The sequence below is a fragment of the Oncorhynchus keta genome, chromosome 8, assembly GCF_023373465.1.
Source record: "Oncorhynchus keta strain PuntledgeMale-10-30-2019 chromosome 8, Oket_V2, whole genome shotgun sequence".
NCBI lineage: Eukaryota > Metazoa > Chordata > Actinopteri > Salmoniformes > Salmonidae > Oncorhynchus > Oncorhynchus keta.
In genome coordinates, this window is record NC_068428.1 from 252,218 (window position 1) to 260,801 (window position 8,584).

Below are 8,584 nucleotides of genomic sequence, written 5' to 3' on the forward strand. Positions count from 1 at the left end.
AAGTTGTAGACCTCCACAAGTCTGGTTCATCCTTGGGAGTAATTTCCAAATGCCTGAAGTTACCACGTTCAAACAATAGTGCGCAAGTATAAACACCATGGGACCACACAGCCATCATACCGCTCAGGATGTAGAAGCATTGTGTCTCCTAGAGATGAACATACTTTTGTGCGAAAAGTGCAAATCAATCCCAGAACAACAGCAAAGGACCTTGTGAAGATGCTGGAGGAAACAGGTCCAAAAGTATAGATACTTTCGGACCTGTTTCCTCCAGCATCTGCACTTTTCTCCACAGTAAAACGAGTCCTATAACAACCTGAAAGGCCGCTAAGCAAATAAGAAGCCACTGCTCCAAAACCGCCATTAAAAGCCAGACTATGGTTTGCAACTGCACATGGGGACAAAGATCATACTTTCCTGACCTGGGTCTTTCAAATGGACAATGACCCCAAGCATACTTCCAAAGTTGTGGCAAAATGGCTTAAGGACAACAAAGTCAAGGTATTGGAGTGGCCATCACAAAGCCCTGATCTCACTCCCATAGAACATTTGTGGGCAGAGCTGAAAAACCGTGTGTGAGGAAGGAGGCCTACAAACCTGACTCAGTTACACCAGCTCTGTCAGGAGGAATGGGCCAAAATTCACCAAACTTATTGTGGGAAGCTTGTGGAAGGCTACCCAAAACGTTTGACCCAAGTTAAACAATTTAATGGCAATGCTACCACATACTAATTGAGTGTATGTAAACTTCTGACCCACTGGGAATGTGATGAAAGAAATAAAAGCTGAAATAAATCATTCTCTCTACTATTATTCTGACATTTCACATTTTTAAAATAAAGTGGTGATTCTAACTGACCTAAGACAGGGATTTTTACTAGGATTAAATGTCAGTCATCGTGAAAACTGTTTAAATGTGTTTGACTAAGGTGTATGTAAACTTCCGACTTCAACTGTATGTACCGTTTAAAAATATATATATAATAATTGTATAGAGAGCACTTCAGTGCTGTTCATTCAAACTAAATGTTAATCTTATTGCACCAATTTATCAGCATTCATTTGTAATAACCAGTGCATGTAGTCCCATCTAAACTCCATTTCTCCTCTCCCTAAAACTACTAGATGAAACATGTATTTCAAGCTATTTAAAAGATCTCACTCACTCTGGCGTATTCACAATGTAATTCTGTGATTTTATTGCGAGAAAATCTCTTATTTTAGATGATGTGTAGGTGTCACAATGTTGGAATGTAAAAATAACGTTTGAAAAAAGCACTCATACTGAATTAATGTAACAAGTGCATGGATATCATTGCAAATATATGTGTGTTAAAAATAAAATAAAAACATCTGTAGGGTCTGCTAAAACAAATCTGTATTTTTTTAATAAACTGGTCCCGATTTTAAATACATTTATCATGCAGACCAGCAAAATTGGAGTCTATTTGTATCTGCCCTCCTGAAAAACTGATATAATGATTGCAGAAAATCAAATAAAGTATACTTTTGGCTTATAGTGGACTATATGAAATTAATGTTCAATGTAGTAGGCTACCTACCCTTTTGTCTTTATTATGTTACGATTCAACCAACAAATGTGTACAAGGTGTCAAGTTCCACCCCCCCACCAAAACAAACATTTGCTTCACTTAATATTCATATAAAAAACTATGCTGTCAAAGCTATTTAATTAAACAGGTGTGATCTGTAACAGTTGTTTCTCCTGAGCAGCAGTCTGTTCTGAACCAATAAGGGTTCTAAGCCCTAAAACGTGTATTTGTCTGGAAACCTAACCAAACGACCCCTAGCCCCCAAAACCTCAAAGTTGATGTATATCTGCCTTCTGATTGGCCAAGATTAATCTCTTATGGGGGGTAGGGGCTTTGGGTTGTTACAAAGTGAACTGAGCTGTACAGTCCAATTCTAGTAGACTATTATGTCTGTGGTCAATAAGGAGTAACATGTTCTATGTTATGTAGACTTTGCTGACACATACTGCTGATGATAAGTCTATGGTAAAGAATGAGCTCTGTGCTCTATAAGTGAAATGTTACGTCTGTGCAGAGTCAATAAATAGAGATGCTTGGTTTTGGGTTTGATACAGTGTGTGTTCTAAAATAATAGTGCATCTCTCTGCCAGTTCTTGATTGTTTACGCCTGTTCGTCTGTCTATGATTGTCGTCTAAGTTCTAGAAGAGGGGCTGTTTTCCTGGGATCACCTGGCAGCACACTGATGGAGTCCTCCGCCTTTCCACACAGCCATCGTGTACTCCTGGAGTGGACCGAGGACCATGACGTTACCGTCAGAGAAGTCACAGGGAATAGCCAATGCAGCTATGAGGTATTTACTATAGTAACCCCCACCATGGACCAATGTTATTATTTATAGTTGGGTCATTCCACCAATTTCGTGCCTTTGAGAAGTTTAACTTGGTTAACAAAAAAAAGGGACATTCACTTAATTTTAACATTCTTTCATAAAGACCACATGTTCAACTGCATAAAAAACACGTTATCCCATCTCAATGTAATATTTTAAAAACTTACTACAAAACTTACTTCCACTTGAATTCAATCACTTTTTGAAAGCACCCCTTTTCATTTGAACGAAACCTTCGATACATATTTGCCCTTTGTAGAAGTGCTCAGAAAGTGACTTTTGGACCTGATCGCCTACACATTCAAGAGATAAAGGTGCTCAAAGTTGACCCGTTTTGCATATCCCACCACATTTTTTTTTATTTTTCATTAAATTGACTTTTATTTTATTTTTACCTCAAACATCATTCTAAAAACATTTTTTCATATTTGCATATGTTGTAGGTTAGACCCTATTTTACGTCATCTGAGGTTTTGTGTTGTGCCTGCCATCGGTTGAGACACAACATGCTCTTGAATACAGAGTGGGTGTCGTGGTTTTGGCTGAAAGATGTAGTCAAATTCAAATAAAATAGAAATGGCAACTTTTAAATGTTACTGCAAAGACTGTTGGAGGTCCACGCCATAGAGAATGACAAAGGCCCCTAGTGGCCAAAAGGCTGTATTAGCATGGACAGCCCCATAGAGGGCTTCCACCATTTTAATGTAGTCAACTGAGTGGGATTTACAACTTCATTGGCTGATCCCTCCTGGTGACACTGTTGGAGTCATGTCCAATCAGGTCATCAGGAGGGCTCAGCCAATCATGAGGAAGAAAATTGACTACTTAAATGGAGATGGCGCTGCCAATGCGGTCACAGATGCTATGATGGCACAGATACAAAGATGAGTCTATCTCCATGGTCTACACATCAGAAAATGTTTTGAATGTGAATATCTGTTTTAAATTATACTGTCAATCCTCCATAGGAAACCTATTGAAATCATATAAATAAACATAATAGAATAGATAGACATTTAAGTTGACATTTGACAGCAGACATTTTTACGGTAGTAACTAGAAGTAAAAATGTCAATGGTGTATCGGATAAATTGAAGTGGTCTGAAGGGATAGGGCCATTGTATAAATGAGATATTTCTGCATTCAAGAGCATGTTGTGACTCAAACAATGGTTGGCACAACACAAAAACCTCAGATGATGTAAAGTAAGGTCTAAGCGTTTGTCAATTGTACTAAATCATTTTTTTCAAGAAATTATATCATAGTTTGACAACCCTGTTTTGTAAGCATTTTAAATTATATCGAACTCAACAGTTTATCCTTCCCAGTGATAAAGGCATGGATGTCTCATGGTATGGTGGGGTTTGCAAAATGGATCACCTCTGAGCAGCTTTATTTCCTGAATGTTTCTGACCACTTTTTCCATGTGAAAACATGTATGGAAAGTGTTGTTTAAATCAAAGGGATGCTGTCAAAAGTGATAGAATTCATATGGATTTACCCTATATTACCCTAAGTGCCAACTAAAGTAGAAGTAACAGGTTTGATCGTAACAGGGTTGACGATTTAGTTTTAAATCAACCATAAATCCCCTCGTGACAGGGGAATGGAAGCTTGTTTTGTTCAACCTTGAGTGGCAATTGAATACAAGATTCACAAAGCCTGAGCGGTGTTTCTTTCCGGTCCTGACGAGAACATTTTTACTTTTGGGTTCTCTTCTGCACTGTTGAACCAATCCAGTAAATGTGGAGGATGAGTTAAGATGGAGTGTCGCCTTGTTAAAGTCCAAAAGCGGAAGTTGCGTCACAGGCTCTCTTTCCTTTGCTGACCCCGCAGAGGGTGTTCTATGGGTAAGAGGGTTGATGTTTAACGCTCAACCTGCTCTGTTTTCCACCACAAAACACTAGAAAATGTCCCGAAAAGAGTAGAACCAGCTCACCTGCTTTTACACCATGTTCAATGTTTCTTTGGCTTTTTTTTCTCTTTTTTTTTACAAAAATAAATAGTTTCACCATATTACAAGAGTTCAGTTCACACAACAGGGTTGACCTTAAAATGAGGGAGTAAATTAATCACTAATCACATTAAATAAAAATCATCTTCAGCAATGACTCTGCCAAAGCAACAAAATAACGAGGCTTTACAATGATGGTGAAACTTGGAGAAATGTTTGGATTAAGTGGGCTAAAATCCTAGAAGTGTCAGGGAAGGACATGTCAAAATGCTGAATGTTGGCACTTTAGCAAGCCTTTATTCATATTAAGAATCAGATTTATTGAATTCTCCATGTGGTCTATATAAAAGGGTACTGAATTTAATATATAACAGGCTTTTAAAATTCAATATTGGTGCACAATGTCTAGTTAAAATATTGTGGAACGAATGGTATGGAAGTCTTATACACTTTTCCCACCATTGTGCCGACCCGAACCTTACTGTGCTGGCAAGGATATGTTCTCTATTCTTACACTGTTCTTTCCAGCACCGTTAGTACTAGCAACTATGGTGGGTGAGTAACCAGGTCAGCGCAGTAGACCTACAGCTCAGCTTGGCTTGGCTCAGCTTTGCTCAGTGGTGTAAAGATGATATTATTGTACTGTTATCTAGTGAGGATTTACCAACAAAAGACAAGATCCTCACCTTATAATTGTCCACCACAGAGAAGGTATACTCATGCCTGACTATGACATGGTCACGGTTTTTACACACATCTTCTAGGTAGTAAAGAAAGACCATTAGTAAGATGAAAAACGGACTCCATCACAGACACACCTTTTTCAGGGCCATGTTCATTTGACACAAAACAGAAGAATGTGGGGAAATACTCTCTGAAATTGTCTAATAAGAAATGCTTGTTTTTGTTTGCAGTTGGGTAACATTTTGGTACAGTGTGCCCTATTGAACACAATTTAAATCATCAATGGCGAAACATTGACTCACGATCATAGGTGACTATCTCCTCCTCATCCTCTGTGACCTTGCTGCTGATCAACACAATGTCCTTCTGGTGACAGTTGGCACAGCCCAGGTAGTTCATTAGATAGGAGCCATTCTCCAAAAACAGTTGTTGCCCTGTCAAACAGATGTATTCATTATGTGAATACATCAAATGTACCTCAATGCAGGGATGGGATATGTCACTGTCCTACAAACTGCACCTTTATCCACACTGATACATCAAATAATTACATTATTTTTAGTTTTCCCTGTATTAAGGTAAGCTTTCCGACCTGGGGTAGAGGCAGAGGCCAAGGAGGGCCTAACAGAGGACCGAGCGCGGAGAGGTGGACACACTTCCACACTCCAGCCAGTTCACCAGCCTCCCCTCCCTGCATTCCCCACAGGTTATCACTACAAGCTCTGTAGCTTAAAACGTTACCTCTGCCTGGTAACTGAGCTTGGCAGGATCGCAGAGGAAGGTGAACTGGAGGGTTATGTACCAGGAGGCCAACTGGAAGAAGCAGGAGAAGGTCAAAGGCATGCCCAGGTGAGGGAGTTTCACTGTCGCTGAGAGAACCTTAGGACCTGTTTCCTATACTTATGTTGAAGGGCAATTCCGTGTCTGCAACAAACCAGTGTCTGCATGTGAAAACAGTGCATTTTTAAGATCTGTGGTTAAAAAGATAAGAAGAAAGGTCCTAAAAAATGTGACATCACAGGGTAGGATTAAAAGTAAAAAATTAAAAATAAAATGATTTTCAAAACCGGCAACGAGTTTCTAGCCAGAGGGAGGGTATTTTCTTTCTTCCCACAAATCTCATAGTGTTTGAAAATCACTTTATGTTTTATGTTTAGACTTTTGATGATGTCATTGGGTAGAACTTTTGAACTTTATATTTTTGTAGAACTGTTCCGTTTTCTGATATGTAGACACTGGTATTGTGCTAGAGATGATGAAAAGAAGGTTTAAAAGTGGTGGAATTTCTTGGCTGGCCTGGTGGAGCGAGCATGATCACTGCATTCACCATTCTGTTTTATTTTACGTACGTGATCAGGCTGATTACACCAGATTAAGCCTAGACCCTGACTAAAACACACTTTCAATGGAAATTCTTTATTGAGAATAATTTTTATTCCATGACGAGGGTTAATCTAGGTTCAGGAAACCAGCCCATATAGTCCTTCACATGCAATAATCAGATGATTATTCTGGACCATTCTGTAACTATGCAGTTTGACAATAAAGATAACATCTGAAAGAATGCATCCTGTTTTACCGCTATGCTGTTATTGGAAGGTGATGGTTGAAGTTCTGCTATTGTTTTTCATGTTGCAGGTTTGGCATTGAGCTGGAAACTCCCTATCCAACCCCGAGGGCCTGGTCCTGGACGAAGATGAGGACCTCCCCCTAACAGAGGGCTTCCTATGGGAGTCTACCTTCCCAGAGTCCTGCAGCCATATCCACACTTGATGTCGTCAGATAGCGACCGCCAGATGCTTGGACACATGGCTCGGGAGAAGCCTAGCATTGTATCGTGGGATAGCAGGTCCTCCCAGGCCCCTGTGTCTGTAATATGTGAAGACTGAATCAGAGCACGAGCAGTACGGAAGTGCAGGAGTGAACAGTGAACAGAGCGAGTAGAACACATAGAGGAAATAGAATAAGCTAAAAGCAGTAGGGGTATAGTAGTAGTAGAGTTATTGGACAATCAGGCTCCTGCTCCTCTGACTTTATATTAAAGTAGGAGCTGAAGACGAACACCCTAAAGTCTCTTTATTATTAACTGTGCCGGCTAGTGTTAATGTCACTGCACTCTTTTTCTCTTTTGATTTTCCTCTGTCAGGATAGTGAATTGCTTGATGCACTTAGTATTAGAGGTCGGCCGATTATGATTTTTCAACGCTGATACCGATTATTTGAGGACCAAAAATACTGATGCTCATTTTTTTATTACATTTTTTATTTGTAATAATGACAATTACAACAATACTGAAAGAACACTTATTTTTACTTACTATAATACATCAATAAAAATCTATTTAGCCTCAAATAAATAATGAAACATGTTCAATTTGGTTTAAATAATGCAAAAACTAAGTTTTGGAGAAGTAAGTAAAAGTGCAATATGTGCCATGTAAAAAAGCTAACGTTTGAGTTCCTTGCTCAGAGAAGGAGTACATATGAAAGTTGGTGGTTCCTTTTAACGTGAGACTTCAATATTCCAAGGTAAGAGGTTTTAGGTTGTAGCGTTACCCATTGCTCCACAAAAGCCACAGCCCTTGCAGAGCAAGGGGAATAACTACTCCAAGTCTCAGAGTGAGTGACGTTTGAAACGCTATTAGCACGCACCCCGCTAACTAGCTAGACATTTCACATCGGTTACACGAGCCTAATCTCGAGAGTTGATAGGCTTGAAGTCACAAACAGCGATGTGCTTGCGAAGAGCTGCTGGCAAAACGCACTAAAGTGCTGTTTGAATGGATGCTTACGAGCCTGCGGCTGCATACCATCGCTCAGTCAGACTGCTCTATCAAATCATAGACTTAATTATAACATAACACACAGAAATACGAGCCTTTGGTCATTAATATGGTAGAATCTGGAAACTATCATTTCGAAAACAAAACGTTTATTATTTCAGTGAAATACGGAACCGTTCGGTATTTTATCTAATGGATGGCATCCCTAAGTCTAAATATTCTTGTTACATTGCACAACCTTCAATCTTATGTCATACTTACATAAAATTCTGGCAAATTAGTTCAGGCTGCCCAGACTGTTGCATATACCCTGACTCTGCGTGCAATGAATGCAAGAGAAGTGACACAATTTCACCTGGTTAATATTGCCTGCTAACCTGGATTTATTTTAGCTAAATATGCAGGTTTAAAAAATATATGCTTCTGTGTATTGATTATAAGAAAGGCATTGGTGTTTATGGTTAGGTACAGTCGTCCAACGATTGTGCTTTTTTTGTAAATGAGCTTTTGTTAAATCATCCCCCAGCATTGCATTGATTATATGCAACGCAGGACACGCTAGATAAACTAGTAACATCATCAACCATGTGTAGTTATAACTAGTGATTATGATTGATTGATTGTTTTTTATAAGATAAGTTTAATGCTAGCTAGCAACTTACCTTGTGGAACGAGAGGCAGGTGGTTATAGCGTTGGACTAGTTAACTGCAAGATTGGTTCCCCCGAGCTGACAAGGTGAAAATCTGTCGTTCTGCCCCTGAACAAGGCAGTTAACCCAC

The 8,584-nt window shown here is 39.3% G+C and overlaps 1 pseudogene; it reads right to left on the minus strand.

The window, feature by feature from the left end:
* Positions 1–1,642: 1,642 nt before the first annotated feature.
* LOC127931577 (protein Churchill-like) lies at positions 1,643–6,782 on the minus strand (annotated as a pseudogene).
* Positions 6,783–8,584: the final 1,802 nt, after the last annotated feature.